The sequence below is a fragment of the Schistocerca piceifrons genome, chromosome 1 (genome assembly GCF_021461385.2).
Source record: "Schistocerca piceifrons isolate TAMUIC-IGC-003096 chromosome 1, iqSchPice1.1, whole genome shotgun sequence".
Taxonomy (NCBI): domain Eukaryota; kingdom Metazoa; phylum Arthropoda; class Insecta; order Orthoptera; family Acrididae; genus Schistocerca; species Schistocerca piceifrons.
Genome location: NC_060138.1, coordinates 1,118,976,657 through 1,118,995,516, shown reverse-complemented (window position 1 = coordinate 1,118,995,516; position 18,860 = coordinate 1,118,976,657). Strand labels below are relative to the sequence as shown.

The 18,860-nt window shown below is 42.6% G+C and overlaps 1 protein-coding gene and 1 non-coding gene across 2 annotated transcripts in view; both read left to right on the top strand.

Annotated features, from left to right (window-relative positions):
• Window positions 1–18,860, top strand: part of LOC124777581 (forkhead box protein O-like) — a 668,269-nt gene that overhangs the window by 471,938 nt on the left and 177,471 nt on the right. The gene's annotated exons all lie outside the window — the stretch shown is intronic.
• Trnas-cga lies at window positions 5,157–5,230 on the top strand. Its single transcript has one exon. It is a non-coding gene; the product is annotated as a tRNA-Ser (tRNA).

The following is an 18,860-nucleotide window of genomic DNA, read 5'->3' as shown; positions in this document are numbered from 1 at the left end:
CTCCGTTGACAGTATTGCTTCCCTTTGTTCGGTTATAGCCCCTCCTCCCCCTCTTCCACTGTCACTGCCGGCCGCTGTGGCCGAGCGGTTCTAGGCGCTTCAGTTTAGAACCGCGCGACCGCTGCGGTCGCAGGTTCGAATCCTGCCTCGGGCATGGATGTGCGTGATGTCCTTAGGTTAGTTAGGTTTAAGTAGTTCTAAGTTCTAGGGGACTGATGACCTCAGCTGTTAAGTCCCATAGTGCTCAGAGCCATTTGATCCACTGTCACGGCATGTACGTTTGACTCCATATCGTTAAGTTATTTTTTTTTTTCCTGTGACAGGTAATTTATTTTTAACTGAGTGTGAATTTTTGTTCAAAAATGGTTCAAATGGCTCTGAGCACTATGGGACTTAACATCTGAGGTCATTAGTCCCCTAGAACTTAGAACTACTTAAACCTAACTAACCTAAGGACAACACACACACATCCACGCCCGAGGCAGGATTCGAACCTGCGACCGTAGCGTTCGCGCGGTTCCAGACTGAAGCGCCTAGAACCGCTCGGCTACACCGGCCGGCTGTGAATGTTTGTCCAACGTCTGACCAGTAATCGTTTTGTCTAACGTTAGAAACACTGTATTTGAAGTGTACTTACCGTTTAAGGTACAGTGTACTACAACATTACTAGGCGGGTCAAAGAAAAAAAACGCACGTAGACCTGGAATCGAACTCTGGAACTAGAGTATCATAACACGAAACTATATGCTTTACATTAGCTGCGCAGCGCGCCTACAGCGTGCTGAGTGAAGATACTTGTTACAGGTGGTTACAGCGGTGCCAAATTGCATTTCTTTGATATCCATTTTCTACTGAAAAATGTGCACTGGATGCATTTTTGTAACAGATATTTTTCTATGCTTAGGATCCAACCAGTCGCGTTTTGATGTCAGGGACCCCCCTTGCATAAAAGTAGTTTATGATTACAGAAATTGTGTCATTGTTATAGGGGTATTCGCACAGAGGTTTTCGGAGATGAAAATGACTGAACTTTGAGATTAGTCTCACAGATTTTTCTCTCGTACCCAACAGTGAATTTTACATCTTTGTATTAGATTTTTGCTGTCCTCCTTTTTAACAGCTGGAAGCTGGCCTCAACTGAGGACACGCGGAAGTTAAGATCTGTATTGGCGGTGAACGTGGTCCGTAGCTGAAGAGTAGTAGAAACTTCTATGAATGAATGCTGTCAGTAATAATGTTCAGTCTCTGGCGAGTAGCAGTACGTATCTGTTCTCCATTGAGGCTCAGATAAGTTGAGAGAGAGAGATAGGTCGGGTTGATTAGGATGAGCTGCCTAGCTGAGCCAAGGACAGGCGCCGCCTCCGCCTCTGCAATCGCGCGCCGTCCTTGTGGCAGCAGGCGGCGTGACGCAACCGCCAGACGTCGCCGCTGCAAACAGAATTCAGCGGCGCGCCGTCAGCACGCCTTGTCACAGAGAACCTGTTACGTGCTGGCACGGGCCGTGTGTGAGCACGCACGGCGCTGCTCCGTGTCCACACATGGTGTGGCGTTAGCCAGCACGGGGGTTAAAACGGCGGTCGAAACAAGTGGTCACTGATACTTCTTACTAGATGAGACCTAACGGTCCTTCTTGGTGAGCTGGGGATGCGTATTACGTTGTTGCCATCTATACAACGAGCGAGCAGTAAGGATAAGCGAGGAGTCATTTGGAAAGGGAATTAAATTTTAGCGACAAAAAAAAAGTTGTTGCTTCCTGACGACTAGGTAATAATGTCAGAATGAGAGACAATTTGGAAGACGAGATAGATAGTGTCTCGAAAGGAGATTCTAAGGTAAACAGTATTAAAAGTAAATGAACGGTTATGGAATCAGGTGATACTGAATGAATGAGACTATGAAATGAGACAATAAAAGTAATTGAAGCTTGTCCAGCACGAATATTTTAGAACCCGTGACTGTTAATTGAATGAAAATACATAAAACTGCAACCAGTCACTGTATAAAATAGTTATTTATTATTCCATGAACCGGTTTTCGAACCTTTTCAGGTTCATCTTCACATGCTTTACTGGAAGTTACATCGCTATTTATACTCGTATATTAACATACAATACAGTCAACATAAACTGACTGTATTATACGTTAATATACGAACAGATCACTAAAGTTTGTTGTTGTAGTAATTCATATATTTATTTTATGTTCTCATGTTATCGATAGTCTGATTAAAATATTTGCCCTTACATCGACTTTAATACATGTAAAAAAAAACAAGCAACAGTTGTATAGCGCATGCTGGTTGCTGGCAAAGTTTTGTTATCACAGTGTAAATGAATACAGATTGTGTAAAAGTGTGCGAAGGGGTGTACCAACTGGCAATAAAAATGGAAACAGACAGATGGACACTAACGAAAAAAGCCGCCCATACTGTCGCAGTAAGTAAAGAACTAAATTTTGCATCCATGTCGACAGATAAATAGTAGTCATGGCGACACATTAAAGCGTTTCTGTCTTCTTGTCACAGAGTATTATGCTAGAAATAGTGACGTAACTTCCAGAAAACCATCTGAAGAGGAACCTAAAAAGGTTCTAAAACCGGTTCAGGGAATAATAAATAACTATTAAAAAGTGATTGGTTGCTGTTTTATGTATTTATAATAAAAGGAGAAAACGACTTTCGGTATTTGGGAAGCAAACTAACTGACTATGGCAAAAGAAGAGAGGACATAAAATGCTTACTGATAATAGCAGGAGAAGCATTTTTGAAAAAAAGGAATTTGTTAATCTATACCAATAATAAATCTGTAAAACTTTTGAGTATATCTGTCTGAACATGCTGCTCCAAAACTGCTGAACGAATTTTCTTGGGTTTTCAAAGGTAATTTGAGAATAGCTTGGAACACTGTATAGGGTTTGTTTCGTCAAGACTGGATCACATAAAAAGAACAATTATTGAAAGTTTTATCCGCACTAATATTATAAATGTATAAGTGTACACGATTAATCCAATGAACTGATCTCAATGAAATTTCGTATGCAGATAGCTTGAACACCGAGGAAGAACGTAGGCTACTTTGGAACGTGTGTAGTACAAAATACTTATTGATTCGAAGATATTTCACAAATTAGGTAAAATATTTACTTTTTACTCCTTGACTTTTAATATTAAAATACTTATAATATTTGTGAAAATACGTTTATTTGTTGAAATGTGCTACATGGTGCGATTCTAAGTAATGAATACAATGCTTATACATTCTTCCAATGTGTTTAATCAATAATTCCACACTATTTGATGCATAATGTACATGTTGTATAGCTTCTTCTATAGCACGATGCATAGATGCGTCCCTCTGTACGCACCGTTTGGCAGTAATACTGTGCATGCCGCCGCATCATGCGTCACTACAGCTTTGGGGGGGGGGGGGGGGCGGAGCGGGGCGACACGTGAGGGAAGCTGACTTTATTGCACGTACAACAGTAGCTTACTTACTCGCCATCCCTCATCATAACAAAATTACTGGTATGCAAACGCAGCTGCTGGTAACAGCTGGTATATAATATAAATTTAAGTTAAGAAGTCGTTTCTGGAGGTATTTATCTGTAGTGTAGCTTTGTATGGAAGTGAGAAAACATAGACGATTAGCAGTTATAACATAGTAGTGCTTGCCAGGCACTATTATAAAACTTCTACTACCTCGACGTTAGGGTCCCATCGCGTTGTCAACATGTGAAAAGGTTACAGTAGGTAGAGGAAAAGTCTAAATCTCCAGCACATTACGTGGCATTTGGTTTGCTCTGGCAGGTTGAGAACACGTGTATACCTGTGTATTTGGCTAGTTTCTGTACTGATACTATGCCCCTGTAGAGTTTTTGTTTTTGTCCATGTATTCATTCTTTGCCAAATTTTGTAAAAAAAGAGAAATATTCCTTAACACATGAAGGAAAGAAAATATGCAGAATAAACTACTTCCTGAATTTTTAAATCACCTACATCAGTAATTGGACGTACTGCGAAATTAACTGAAAGGAGAATTTCGTTAATTATAGGATGCGGCCTTTTCATTTAAGGTTGTTGTTTATGTATACTCCTAAAAATGTGTTGGAGAAAATTTTTGATAGTCTTTTTAGATATAGCGTCCGGTAAGACTGGATACGAATGGCCGAAATTGTACGACTGTCTTCTTGGCAGTCAGGAAAGCCTAAAGTCTCTACGGTTCTTCGACCAGTCTGATCCCTGATGCCATACAGCGATAGTCCGCAGTAAGTAAAGCATTTGCTGCCCGAGTTGTTTTCAGGGAAAATATTTTAACAGTGAAACAACCGAATTACAAAGACCGCTTACACCCCACACTGCTACTTAGCCACTCGCATATCTCTGGGAGGTGCACACAGTACTCTGGACCTAGGTCACAGTACGGCAGCATCTTGCGAGCCGACACGCACGTGTACTGCTTCGACAAGGCGTGCCGCGTGCTGTTTTTCCCGCTGGGCGTTTAATAACATAAACAGCCTGCCTGTTTGCAGGAGACCAGCGCCGCCAACTGCGCACATCACTGACGCACGCTGCCCTTCTTCTGCTGAAAGTCTCTTGGGGATTCCCCAACAAGTCATACTGTGTTAATTCCACATTAGTTGACGGCTTGTATGAACTGGAAACTTTATCCTCGGGCGATTTGCATTCTGCTGCGCAAGAGTAGCACGTTCCGTTTGCGTGTGAGGCGTCCACCTTATGGAGAGCTGGCAATACTCGAAGTGATAAATACACTCTGTTGCCATTTTGGACTTACGTGGGGCAATGTGATTATACTCATGCTTACAAAACTATCATCTTGTGGCCTGTGCATTATAATCAGCTTCATTATGGCACTGTCTTCCTGCGACTGGACGGTTGGAATAGTAGGGCCAGCGTAAAACTAAACGCCGTTCAAACGATTTCTTCCCGTACCAGATTGCCTTTTTGCCGTCCTTCGACCATACCTGCTCTCTGCTCTACGTATGTGGCAAAAAGCTGTTGGCTAAGCCATGTCTCCGCAATATCCTTTCTTTCAGGAATGCTAGTTCTGCATGGTTCGCAGGAGAGCTTCTGTAAAGTTTGGAAGGTAGGAGACGAGGTACTGGCAGAAGTAAAGCTGTGAGTACCGGGCGTGAGTCGTTGTTCGGTAGCTCAGTTGGTAGAGCACTTGCCCGCGAAAGGCAAAGGTCCCGAGTTCGAGTCTCGGTCGGGCACACAGTTTCAATCTGCCAGGAAGTTTCATGATTTATTGTTTCTGAAGAATGATTGTTCAACGTAAATGAAATGTTTTCGGTTGGCAACATCGTCGAGAATCAAAACTGCTAGTTGTCTGTAGTAAGTGTTCATAAACCAATTATACTTGACCTTGTCTTGTATTATCAAAAGCTCCATCCAATGTTAAATCCAATGCTGGGATTGTTCCATTTAAAAGCATGTAACTGATTTCATTATCTATCCTTTCCTATAGAAAATATTGCTTTGTCTCTAAGAACATCGTCAACGGCGGACCAGTAACCCCTAATCGTTGTTCCTCCGTGTAATCTGTAGTAAATACGTTACTGGACTGGCACTTCAAGGAGAAAACTAAATACAGAGAGTGAATTGCTCATAGTTAGGCTTTATTTGCAGAGTGAGATTTTGACTTTGCGCTGTTACGATGCAATGAAATACAGTTGAGCGTCGATTATCCAAAACTATTGCGGACGGGTGAATGTTAGATAACAGAGTCTCCGGATAAACTATCATTTACGAAAACAATAACAGTGTTCATCAGACAGAAAGGAATAAAAGAAATACTAAATTACACACACAACTGTACGTACCACATTTATATTTTGTGTCACCCATCTTAGAAATAACACTAGAAAAACTGACTGCTCGGCCTCGTTTAAAAAGTTGAAAATGGCTGTTAAATTAGGTCCGCGGGGGAAGGGAAAGAAGTCGAAAAAATGTTTTTGCTGCAGAGCTGAGACTCGTTATTTCTTTTCTTTAAATCTTGTAAACATTTTCAAAGTCAGCGATTGGACAACATGACTTCTTCTTACCATTTCATAAATGTAACTGCTTTTAAGGCTATAAAGCATTTGAATTCTTGTTGTGAATCAAAGTGCTGAATTTACATAATTGTTTCACGCCCATTTTTCCTACGATATTATCTATCACGTTATTTTTAAATCGAACCGAGTGTTACTATCGTAATCATTGCCGTTGTTTCACCATAGCGCAGTGTGAGCTATATTTATCTCCTTTTTCTTTTTCTGGGCTTATACTGTACAAGTGTAAACTTGAAGTTTTTCGTATCCTACTGCGTAACGTATTGTATCATGCGTTTACAATGTAAGTTTCAGATCTAATAGTAAACGTCTTGAATATAAAAGCCGATGTTGGTCGTAGACTAAAATGAGGAACATATTGACAACTGGAGCGGCTACTCACGAATTCACTTCGTGACCGTCTCCGCGAAGATATAAGTTTCATCACACTCCTTGCGAACGCCACGACAGCAACACGATCTGTCACAAGTAACGCTCCACGAAAACACTTTGGTTCGGTGATTCTGATACACTACATAAATGACGCCGGCCGGTGTGGCCGTGCGGTTCTAGGCGCTTCAGTCTGGAACCACGTGACCGCTACGGTCGCAGGTTCGAATCCTCCCTCGGGCATGGATGTGTGTGTTGTCCTTAGGTTAGTTAGTTTTAAGTAGTTCTAAGTTCTAGGGGACTGATGACCACAGCGATAAGTCCCAGAGTGCTCAGAGCCATTTGAACCATTTTTTGAACATAAATAACGTAGGAATAGGTAAGATTACCGGTACTATTGGTAGCATTGATAGAGGAAGAAACGTAAATGAGTGTGGGAGAGAGAAACTGGGAGCCGACGACTTCCCTTCGCTTGTTTGGTTATTTTGCACGTAATTAGTGCCGCACATCATTCGGTGTTAGTCCATTGTGTATTTTAATTCTTACAGAATATAAATTGCATTTTATACGTAATAAAAAGTAGTTGATCGCTTAAGTTCTGCGCTTTTATGTACCAAAATAATAACTTTTGATGCAAGTACAGTTTACATGCACAAAAATATATGTATATGTAATTATTGTTACTTTGTACTCAATAGAACGTTCTTCATGATGATCAAAGTCAAGAGTTTCCTGTTACTATTGATAAATGCGAAAGTTGTTTATCAATAACAGAAACACGTTTTATATGAGTTCGATGAAGTACTGACGCGATGTTTGATGTTATTCTTACATGTACAGCAACTCGCCACGGAGCTCAACAGCCAGTAAAATGAATAGATAATTGACGTTAGATATATTTTTGTTTTGAGTTTTTTATTTTACTTTCTTATTGAAGAAACTGCGTTTTCTAGCGTTATATGAATAATCTGTATTTTTCTTTATCTACATCCTGTTTAACGTTAGAAATCAAAAGTTTTCGAATAAAACCGGGATTGAACATTGACAATTCCAGTTTTGCTATAAGTACTGTTTACTTTTAAGTAATAGACAGGACGATAACTACGCAGAATAAAAATGTTTCATAGGTAACCCGGCCCTTTATACACCGTCACTCAATAACCAGAGGATTCGCTGCTTCCGTTTTTAGGGGAATTTAGTAAGACACGGTCCCCATGTACTGTAAGGAAAGCGATCGTCATGAGGTGACGGCCGAATGGGTATGCAACACACCTAACATAATGGTACTGTAGGTACGACATTAACTGACCGGAGCTGCTGGGAAAACTAGCGCATTCTACGCTCACTTACGACAGTCTACGGTAGCCTATAGTAGTTATAAAACTTCAGGCACGAGCGGTGTTTCCAACAACAACACAATAATAGCAACAGTAACGGCGACGATTGTCAGAGAGAGGAAACTAGCCGGGATAGCACCGGCCGAACTTGTACGCGCATACGCGCCGATGTTCTGGCTGATCGATATTCAGTTAAACGATACCCTACTATGCCTTTCAATGAATTTTTGAAATCTAGATATCCTACCCGTGAAATGCTTGAAAAGGACACGTGGACGGCCAGAACCTTTCTACTAATTAGAAGTCATATTACAACGGATAAAGCTGAGAGTAAAGAATAAGTTGACACACTTTGCTGTGTCGTGTGAAACACGGTTTAAGTCCTGAAATCGTGTCCCTGGTATCGCGGCTGCTAAGGGCCCGGACTCGGAGCGGCTGGAAGTCCGGCGCGCGGCGTTTAAATCGCTGTGGGCCGCAGCCGGCCTCGCGCCGTCACGTGGCCGTGTTTAAGGCGGCCGCGGCTGCTTTTTGCGGCGCCGCCTATTTGTGCCGCTTCACAGCGCGCGATCAAGTGCAGTGCTGCAGCGGAGTGCTTTGCGGTTTCCACGGGCTACTTTGAAACGCCCTGTCTCGCTGCCTGTTACCGATGAAGTGCAATTAAGCTCTTTCTCCTCTCTGCACAATTCCGTACGACGACGAGCTTCCTGGAATGGACCATGTGAATCGCGTAACTTTCTCCGTTGTACATTTGCGGGGTGCTGTATGATACTGCCCTTTGTCGATCAAACGCTACGCATGTAATGTCGGGCGACATGAGGATTCTAACCAGCTGTACCCCTGATACACGTCCATAGTGCCCCAGCAGCTCAGAGGTACTCTGCTTAAGGTCCAGGGCTCTATACCCAGGACTGTTGTCTTTCACTTACCACTTCCCACGCCACTAATATTGATTGATAATGTGGCAAGTGCCGAGTTGCACCGTACTTCAGCGACCACCTTAAACTATGGGTCCGTCCTGTAACTCAGTTTAGAGATCGGAAAAAAGGCAGGAAATACCAACAGAGCACTGTGGCGTTTAAACCAGTTGATGAGACCTCTACCTCAGTTTTATAACTTTACAGCCAACCGGTGTGGCTGAGCGGTTCTGGAACCGCACGGCCGCTACGGTTTCGAATCCTGCCTTGGGCATGGATGTGTGTAATGTCGTTAGGTTAGTTAGGTTCAAATAGTTCTAAGTTATAGGGGGCTGATGTCCTCAGATATTAAATCCCATAGTGCTCAGAGCCATTATAACGTTACAACTCTATCTGTGGCGCGTGGGATTAGCCGAGTGGTCTAGGGCGCTGCAGTCATGGACTGTGCGGCTGGTCCCGGCGGAGGCTCGAGTCCTCCCTCGGGCATGGGTGTGTGTGTTGTCCGTAGCGTAAGTTTAAGTTAGATTAAGTGGTGTGAAGGCTTAGCGACTGATGACCTCAGCAGTTTGGTCCCATAAGACCTTACCAACTGTACCTCGTAGCAGATAGCCTCCCAGACACTCTGAAGCTGTCAGTTGTTTCCAGCGCAAATCGCGGTTCTGCGGAGAATTTTTCCCACTGAGTATAAGTAGAGAATTTGTGTCATTAATAACAAAGTTAACAATTAAAACTATAGTGCTTCCTTTTGGAATCCCGGAATGTGTAAAATCTGAAAAAAATTGTCATTTTGGAGAGGGCTGTTTTGTGTGATGGCCTTTGGCGCGAGCAGCGCAGATTACGAGATGCCCAGGCACAGGTTCTTTGACGTCTTGCCGTTACAGCCGTGCTAGCGCACCGTCATAATCGGAATGAAGTACATCACAGATTTTTCTTTGCCCAGATACCTGCATACGTTTTAATAAATCGCGATCCGACGCAAAATTTGGCTCCGAAAGGTGGAAGAGACCTACACATAACAGCATCCTCTAGACAACCAAATTAGACGGTTTCATTTTACATGAATATTTTCGTAGTCAGCAGCGTTGGTTAACGTTATAGGGATCGTCCAGTTGAACGTCGGCCACAGAAGAGCATTCTTCGCAGTAGACATGTATACATCTACATCGATACTCTGCAAATCAGCCGGCCGCTGTGGCCGAGCGGTTCTAGGCACTTCAGTCCGGAACCACGCGACTGCTACGGTCGCAGGTTCGAATTCTGCCTCGGGCATGGATGTGTGTGATGTCCTTAGGTTAGTTAGGTTTAACTAGTTCTAAGTTCTAGGGGACTGATGACCTCAGAAGTTAAGTCTCATAGTGCTCAGAGCCTTCTTTTCCCCTGTATCATTTCAGTGACACTCTCTCCCTGATTCGCGATTGTACAAAACATGCTGCCCTTCTTTGAACTTTTTCGATGTATTCCGTCAATCCACACCACGCATCAGTATTCTAAAAGAGGACGGACAAGCGTAGTGTAGGCTGTTTCCTTAGCAGGTCTGTTACATTTTCTAAGTGTCCTGCCAATGAAACGCAGTCTTTGGTTGGCCTTCCCCACAACATTTTCTGTGTGTTCCTTCCAATTTCAGTTGTTCGTAATTGTAATTCTTAGGTATTTAGTTGAATTTACGCTCTTTAGGTTTGCCTGACTTATCGTATAACCAAAGTTTAACGGATTCCTTGTAGCACTTATGTGGATGACCTCACAATTTTCGTTATTTAGGGTCAACTGCCAATTTTCGCACCATTCGTATATCTTTTCTAAATCGTTTTGCAGTTCTTTTTAATCTTCTGGTAACTTTATTAGTTGAAAACGACAGCGTCATTTGCAAACAACCTAAGACTGCTGCTCAGATTGCCTCGCAAATTGTTTAGATAGTTAAGGAACACCAAAGGGCCTATAGCACTAACTTGGGGAACGCCAGAAATCGCTTCTGTTTTACTTGATGACTTTCCGTCAATTACTACGAACTGTGACCCCTCTGACAGAAAATATCGAATCCACTGATAACGATATTCCATAAGCACGCAATTCCATTACAAGCCGCTTGTATGGTACAGTGTCAAAAGCCTTCCGGAAATCCAGAAATACGGAATCAATGTAAAACCCCTTGTCAATAGCACTGACAATAGCTTGTGATGTTATCTTGGAACTGTATACTAACAATGGAATGTTCGACTTTGCTTTAATTCTGCTGTGGTACTGTACATTCATTATTTATTGAAATTAAAGGTGTACACGGGGAACCCGAAGTCCACAGAGTATTTAATCGTAAATGTCCTATGGTCTCCGATTACTTGTCACAGAGCAATAATACAGTTGCGATTTATTTCGATTGTTATCCCACTTAAGAGTGTCTTTAAGAAAATATATTCACGGCAATCTAAAAAACCTATAATATAAATTACAAAATCGTACATTACGAATCGCAGAGCACCGGACCAGCGCTCTGACGTCACGCTGCACTCTGGTGTGGGTCCCTTCCCTGCGCGAGCAACTGGCCATAGCGTCGTTCTGCCGGTGTCCCACAGTACTCGGTGAATCCCTACGCGATTGCAGGGTAGGCAACTCTTTATCGAGAAACCCGTCATTACCGCTGTGTATAGCTGTTGCGACGCAACTACCGGTAATAGTGTTGTCAACAAAAAATACCGAAAGTGAGCAAAGGAAACAAGTTTGTTTCCGAACAAGATACGCAACGCATGCCGTCGACATTTGCTCTGTTGAGCAAATATTTTCGGTACAGTCCAGACTCACAGGTAAACGGGGACGGGAAATCAAACGGAGTGCAGTTACTCTGTAGAGAGCCACCGCAGACCGTGCGTCGCTTATATCGAAGTGTTCAGAAGATATCTCCTAAAAACCTTCGAAGTTTTTGTCGGTGGCCGCGCGGGATTAGCCGAGCGGTCTTGAGGCGCTGCAGTCATGGACTGTGCGGCTGGTCCCGGCGGAGGTTCGAGTCCTCCCTCGGGCATGGGTGTGTGTGTTTGTCCTTAGGATAATTTAGGTTAAGTAGTGTGTAAGCTTATGGACTGGTGACCTTAGCAGTGAAGTCCCATAAGATTTCACACACATTTGAATTTTTTGTTGGTGGAGATCGGGATTACCCTCTGTACATCTACTGCTATGCTTATATCTACTTATATATAAGGTAGTGAAAAAATTGAGTTTCTTGTGTATTAATCTTGCCCATAGTAGTTACGCATGGTGAGTGCCGGGTCTGGCCTCGTTGATCTAGAGGCTGGCGATGTGGAAGCCATGCAAAAGTAACCGGGAGGCGAGTGAGTGTGTGTTCGCTGTTGAGCATTCCATAACTCCCCTCGTCTTCCCACAAGTGTTTATGTGTTCAGTTTTTTTTAATTTGTTGACTAGCAGACCAAAAAGTGAAGTAAATGAGATGCACGTTTTGTTGACGAAAGTTACGTCTCTTTTCAATTACACGTGTTATTATGCTGAAAAAAATTGTATTCATGCCTACAGAAGTTGATTGTGGTTCTGTGCACTGCTATATATCTTTAGTACGTTTGCCTTGCCTTATATTTAATTGACAATGCATGGTGAGTGCCGGGTCTGGTCTCGCTGCTCTAGAGGCTGGCGATGTGGAAGCCATGCAAAAGTAACTGGAGGGGCGAATGAGTACACGTTCGCTACGGAGCGTTCGCTGCCTCCTTTGCCTCGCAACAAGTGTTTGCGCGTTCGCTTTCGATTATCGTCTCAGCAAACAGCTGACTGAAATTAATATCACGTAGATTTAGTTCCAAAACGTCCACTACGTTAGACCAGGGTTTCCCAAACTGTGTTCCGCGGGTAGTGAATAATGCTCGGCGAAAAACTGTTAATAACATGGCGTTTCTTTTCGACATTTTCACGATACTATTTTTAAAAAAATTATAATAATTTCTATGTTGTTATTTACACCTAAGATTGAAGTAACCACCGAATAAACTAGGTGTTCTGTCAAAGCACCAGGATTCTCAGAGGAAAAGTTTGGCAACCCCTCCCTTTATCAAGATGAACGTAAACTAATTTATGAACTGTCGGTCAGAACAATCATAAAATATTTCAAGAACTATTGTTCATGTGCAAAGGCAGAAATAAACTCCATGATAGTTACAGAATAATAAAGTTACTGTTCACTTGCACTTTCTGGTCAACAGTAATGTTACGTATTTTCATATTATTATTGTATAGTAAAGTAATTTTCAGTATTACAGATACTTATTCCACTCAGTGCAGATCGATGCAGGCTTGCAGGATATTCAGAATTGAAAGAGGAGTCAGTCAACAAGTCATATCTTGTAAATTATTCTCAGCAGCCCTAGAGGAAGCATTCATACGAACGAAGGTTATTGCTGGAGTGCAGCAAATGAGAAAAGATCGTTAAGAGCAAGTAATGGAAAGTGGATTGAGGTCATAAGGAAACGAACGAAGACAGCGTGGATGCGCATCACTGTAGACTGTTTAGAACGAGATTTTTTGCGTGGCCTCCACCGCAGCAAGCACAGAAATATTTGTTATGTGAAAAAGGTGTTCTTTATTAACAAGAGAAATATAAATGACTAGAGTGTATCCAACAACCCTTGCTTCAACAGTCACTCTATAGGCTACCCTTGTACCTCGGTAAATAAACATTTTCACACCCATTTTGTGTAGCCATCTGCCATTATTTTTGCACGAGGAATCATTTATCAAAGTAATTTCATCTACAGTATTGTAGACACAGTCTGTAGGAGCTGGAAAGGACTGGGATAATTTTGCGCTGAGTACTGAAGTACACTGCTTACGTCTTTTGTGTTGTTGTGTGATCTTCCTAAGAGTAGCTGTGCACGGTAAATGCCGCAACTGGCCTTGTCTTTCTAGGGCCTGGCGACGTGGAGGCCATACAAAAGCAACTGTGGAGTGCGGCACAGGACGTTCGTTACCCCTTTCGTTTCTCCCCAAGTGTTTACTTCGCCACCTATTAATTTTGTCAATCTTCAAGTCTCTGGCTAGATCTTTCACAAAAGTCTAATGTCTTATAAAGAAACAATAAACATTAGCGCCAACACATACAAACGTGGTAGGAAGAGAGACCTCCTGCCGGCGAAGTGGTCGCTGTAACGAGGTGGCTTGCTAGCACGCAGCAAGTGTGCGGATTCGCCACAGCGCCAAATAGCGTTGGGCAACAGCTGTAACATAAATAGACGGAAACGCAGATCAGCAACAATTTACAATGATCTATTGAAGAACTTCTACAATACGTAATTGAAAAATGAAGATTGTGCATGGCAAGATAGTTCAATGTTCACTTGCAGTAATCTGTTTAAAACCCTGGTGTAGTTCCATATCCAGCGAACGATCACTGATGTTACTTGCATTGTGTCCAGTTTGGCTCCTCTTGGTGGCCTCTGAAGATGGGTCCTCAGACACTTGCTGACAAACTGTCCTGATACTGTCTCACGGTTGCCATAAAACTGTCTTCTGAGTGGAAGCGCGTGTCTGCTTATGTCCAGGTGTAGCGGATGGACGACCGCTTGCGAACTATTTGTGTGAAGTAAGGCGGATGCGTAACACAGTCATTGTGGAGTCTGACCTTAACTGTATTGCACTTGAGTTGTAGACAGCTCGATGGTATTCTATGTAGGCTGTGTCCCTTATCTTGCGGAAGGAGCATCAAAATGGTAAGTAACCCTGCAAAACAATTAATGGGTAACTTGTTTGAAATCCCGTCATTTCGCCCATTGAAACGGGAATGAAAGGTGGCTCAAACGTGCCTACAATCTTCCTCTGTTGTGATACGAAAGTGTGACGCCCTGCGACTTCACCCTCACGCTCGGATACATGCCAGACAGCAATGTGTCAAACACTCGCGAAAAAAAAAGGCCAAAGCTCAGAAGTTCATGTGTAGTGTGGTGCAAAATGGGTTGGTGATGACCCATTGGCACCAAATTGCACCACAATTCTACCGTGAACGTGTCACGCAATGGAGAATTCGTCACATCCCTTTTGAACCACATTTCACGGCTTCCTTTGACGCTTATGCGATGGAGATCAGTAGCGCTTCTCCCAGCGTTGGAATCACAGGGTTTGCTTGTGGGTAGCCAAGGGAAACATTTAAGACACACCACAGTTAAGAATTGACAAGAAAACACCTCATTGGATGATGTAAAGGGTGACAGTGTAACGACCCCTTCCCTTGGACGTTGGTTTACACACATTTCGTGGTTGAAAACGACAGTGCGATGAGCAATTTGATGACATCACTGGCAAGTTCGACATCGCTGCCATCCCCTGCGCGTTGCTCTAACTAGGAGAGGTCCCCAGCGGTTGGATCAACTTTCTTATACAATCTATACGGTGATGTACGCTAGGGTCCAGACTCATACCCTGGTTCCATGCGTGCAAAAGGTTGATAGTTCGAATCTCATCAGATACATAGATTTATTTTTAAATCTCTATCGATATGACTTTGATCGCTATTTTTATTCAATTGAAGGGTTTGAAAGTAAATTCTTCTGTTCATTTGTCACGCCATATTGCTATTACGTTTCATTCTATCAGCCTTTTTGGACTTGGGATCCTTGTTCATGTAATTTTGGTTACTGATCTGTATGAACTCCGGGTTAATTGTGTCCATTTCATTGCATTCACCATTTCTGTTTCTCATATCGGTACTTTCAAATGTTTAAACATTATGATAGATAAATAAAAATAATTAAGTTCACATGCACAAAGATTCCAAGTGGAAAACAGAATGATTGGAAGAAATAATAAGAGCAACTGAATAACTTAAAATGCTGATAAAAAGATGTGACAAAGAAATACGAATAAAAGAAATAGCATGTAAAGCAATTAATTGAATGAAAATAATGATCAGTCATTTAGAAAAAGATTTAAACTATAAAAAAAATTCGATGTACCCGACGAGTTTCGAACCGACAACCTTTTAGATGTGAGGCTGATACTTTAACCATCACGCTTTGGAACCAGTCTGTAAATTGTAACTATTTTTAAAGCTATAAAGCATCCGATTTTTTTCATTGATTACCCACAAACGAGGGCCCATACTTTTAGAGTGTGATTCCTTGCACCTTAACCTGCCTCACCATTAAGATTTTTTCAGAAAGTCGGCCCCACCGCTAGGGACCTCTTCCTGTAAGGACAGCATGGGGCTACAAACCCATTGTACATGGAATGACCCCTTCGGAGTGCAGCGCAACCGCAGCTTTTGCTCTGGTATACACGGTGGAACCAGCAGCGACCTCTCAGAATTATTCACCGAAATTTGAAGAGTGTTTGTTTTTTAGCATTTCTGTTTCGCGACCTCCCTTCCAGTAGTGCACCAGAGCGAAACTTCCAGTCGCGCTCTCCTGCCGGCCGGGCCGTGCGGTTCTAAGCGCTTCAGTTTGGAACCGCGTGACCGCTACGGTCGCAGGTTCGAATCCTGCCTCGGGCATGGCTGTGTGTGATGTCCTTAGGTTAGTTAGGTTTAAGTAGTTCTAAGTTCTAGGGGACTGATGACCTCAGTAGTTAAGTCCCATAGTGCTCAGAGCCATTTGAACCATTTTTGCAGTCGCGCTACTCTCCGAAGAGATCGCATTACATTCAATAGAATTGCAGCCCACGTCCTTCTTTTCCACACCGCACTGCGAAATGTATGTGAATGAACCTTCGAAGAGAAGGGATGGTTTCATTGACGCCGATTTGCCATTTCCAGAGTCCTTTTCCTGTCGATTCTGAGCGGCGGTGTGTTTCAAATGTTTTCCTTGCCCACCGGTAAGAAGTCCGCGTGATGTCAACGATGGGCGTCGTGTTTCTGACCTCCACCCTAGAAGCATCGAGAGGAGAGAAAAGATATGAATAAACTGAAATGCGACGACCTTCACAACGTGCGAAACGTCCACGGTGGCGTCGGGCAGAACTGTGGCGAAATTTGGTGCCGAAGTGACATCATTAACGCACTTGAACTTGTGCACTCTGGCCTTTGTTTTACATATGTCGACACAGTGTTGTCTGAAGCATCGGCGAGCGCGAGGGTGACTTTGCAGGGCGCAACACTTTTGCTCCATTACAGAGGGAGGTTGTAGGCACCTTTGAGCCAAATTTCACACTTCTATAGCGTAATGGGGGAAATGACGGGGTTTGGAAAAAGTGCTCCTTTAATTGTTTTGCGTAGTGCAATATGACTGACCTTACAAGCTCAAAAGTTTCAAGTTAATAACACAAAAAAATTCATTTTGTGTCTTTATGTAAGATTTCCTACAGTCACGCAATTCCCAGTATATAAATTATGGCCGATAAATTAGAAAAAAGTGTGTAACAGTGTATGTGGACGGTAGACATAAGTCGTGAGTGGAAGTATTGCATCTTAAGTTTTGGGTTCAGATCTGTTGTAACGCTGTCCTTTATATTACATGAAGTAAGTGACGTCATCCATATCTATATCATTCCTGTCGATCCAAAAATTAAAGGAATCGCGTCGAAACGCCGTTATCGATGATAACTGTGGACGTCGCACCCGGAACCTCGCCTGTGACGAGCGATACTCCTACCGACCGAGACTTCAGAGTACGACTGCTGCCCCGCCGTAGGAGCTTCAATCCTGCCAGCACGTATCTCGTGCTTTCCAAATCACGCAGAAGTTCGTGACCCGATTTAAATGGTCGTTTGTGAGTTTATTTCTCACAAAGAAAATGAAATTCTCCTATCAGTCACTGCACCAATCTGTTATTTTGATAAGTACTGGCTTATCGCGAATTCATTCTCATTTTCGTTTATGGTTTTCTATACGATAAACCAATTTGTGTTATTAATGAGCGAGTTGCTGCATTTTGCTATATTTTTAATTTCCGTCCTGTAAAGTGAAATACAAACAAGTTTCGTGTTTATAACTATTTAACTTTGTAATTAAACTGTGATAGTATTTACTCTCTGCATAATAAATTTTGCTACTGTAGTACTGCTCTGACATGCAACGTAGAAAAAATTAGGGGAAACGCGTGGATGTGTGATACATTTAATAGTTTTCTAATGAGGAAAACATATGCTTCTTTCCGAATGCTGCTCAGATACAAAGAAAACTTAATACCAGTGTCAACATTGACTTATCAAGGTTAGAAATGGAATGAGATTACTGTTTCTTGTGCGTGAAAGATACTTGAAAATAAATGTTGTTTTACAAAACTTGCTAATAGTTTAATACTGTGTGACGGACCGGGACTCCAACCCACGATCTTCGGCTACCGCGGGGAAATGCTATTCCGATGCGCATGACCCGTCCTCACAGCTTTACTTCCGATGGGATCTCGTTTCTTGTTTTACATCTGTGGCTGAGTAACCCAGATAGTCTGTGCAAAAGTGTGTGACTATTGCAGTCGAAAAGACGTAGCAAGACGGGAAAAATGCAGCATCGCACTCGGCAGTAAACACATATATACGACCGCGTGTGAGAACAAGTGACAACACGCACTCGACAATGTGGCTGTATTCCCGAAACACGTCGTAGTTACACACTGAAACGCCAAAGAAACTGGTATAGACACACCTATTCAGATATGTAAACAGACAGAATACGGCGCTTTTGTCGGCAACAAATGTCTGGCGCAGTTGTTAGATCGCCTACTGCTGCCTCAATGGCAGCTTATCAAGATTTAGATGAGTCTGAACTTGGCGTTATAGTCGGCGAACGAGCGATGGGATACAGCATCTCCGAGGTAGCGATGAAGTGGGGATTTTCCTGTACGACTATTTCGCGCCTGTGAAACATCTCGTTAGAAAAATTTATGAATTACTGTGCTGATAAACCTCTTACGTTATTTGATTTCAAACAGCTGAGCAAAAATGAACGTACTCAGACATTTCTCTCTTTACTTATTCTGATCAACACTAAACTGACACACAATAGTTTTAGCGTAACGCCATCTGACTTTCAATAACCCCTACAAAAGAATGGCACTGAATAACAATAACCTATACGTTTCATGAATCACTTACCTCACAAAAAATCTTAGTTACTCAAATTACTTTAATACAGCAAGCGCCAATACTGCCAGCTAAATAAAAAAAAATTCAAATGGCTCTGAGCACTATGGGACTTAACATCTATGGTCATCAGTCCCCTAGAACTTAGAACTACTTAAACCTAACTAACCTAAGG